This window comes from Panthera uncia, unplaced genomic scaffold (assembly GCF_023721935.1).
Source record: "Panthera uncia isolate 11264 unplaced genomic scaffold, Puncia_PCG_1.0 HiC_scaffold_351, whole genome shotgun sequence".
Taxonomy (NCBI): Eukaryota; Metazoa; Chordata; class Mammalia; order Carnivora; family Felidae; genus Panthera; species Panthera uncia.
In genome coordinates, this window is record NW_026059486.1 from 29915 (window position 1) to 30370 (window position 456).

A 456-nucleotide genomic window follows, 5' to 3' on the forward strand; every position below is an offset into this window, starting at 1 on the left:
ATTTTTGGGACAGAGAGAGACAGAGCATGAACGGGGGAGGGGCAGAGAGAGAGGGAGACACAGAATCGGAAACAGGCTCCAGGCTCCGAGCCATCAGCCCAGAGCCTGACGCGGGGCTCAAACTCACGGACCGCGAGATCGTGACCTGGCTGAAGTCGGACGCTTAACCGACTGCGCCACCCAGGCGCCCCTGGAAGGCCTTCTTTAAAATTTTGCTTCCATACTCTTTACGTTATGCCAAGTTGTCCAGCCCAATCTTAGTGGAATTGTAAAGGAGGTCTTCCCTGAGCATTGGCTGTCAGGACAGAGCCTGTGAGCAGCTGCAAAAAGGAGCAGCAGATGGGCATGGCTCAGAAGAGACACTTGGGCAGCGTGCACATTGGCTGGGCCCTGTCAGGTTTACCTTGGAATGTCCATTGTGATGTCATATATAGTCACAACCTTGAGGGAAAACAC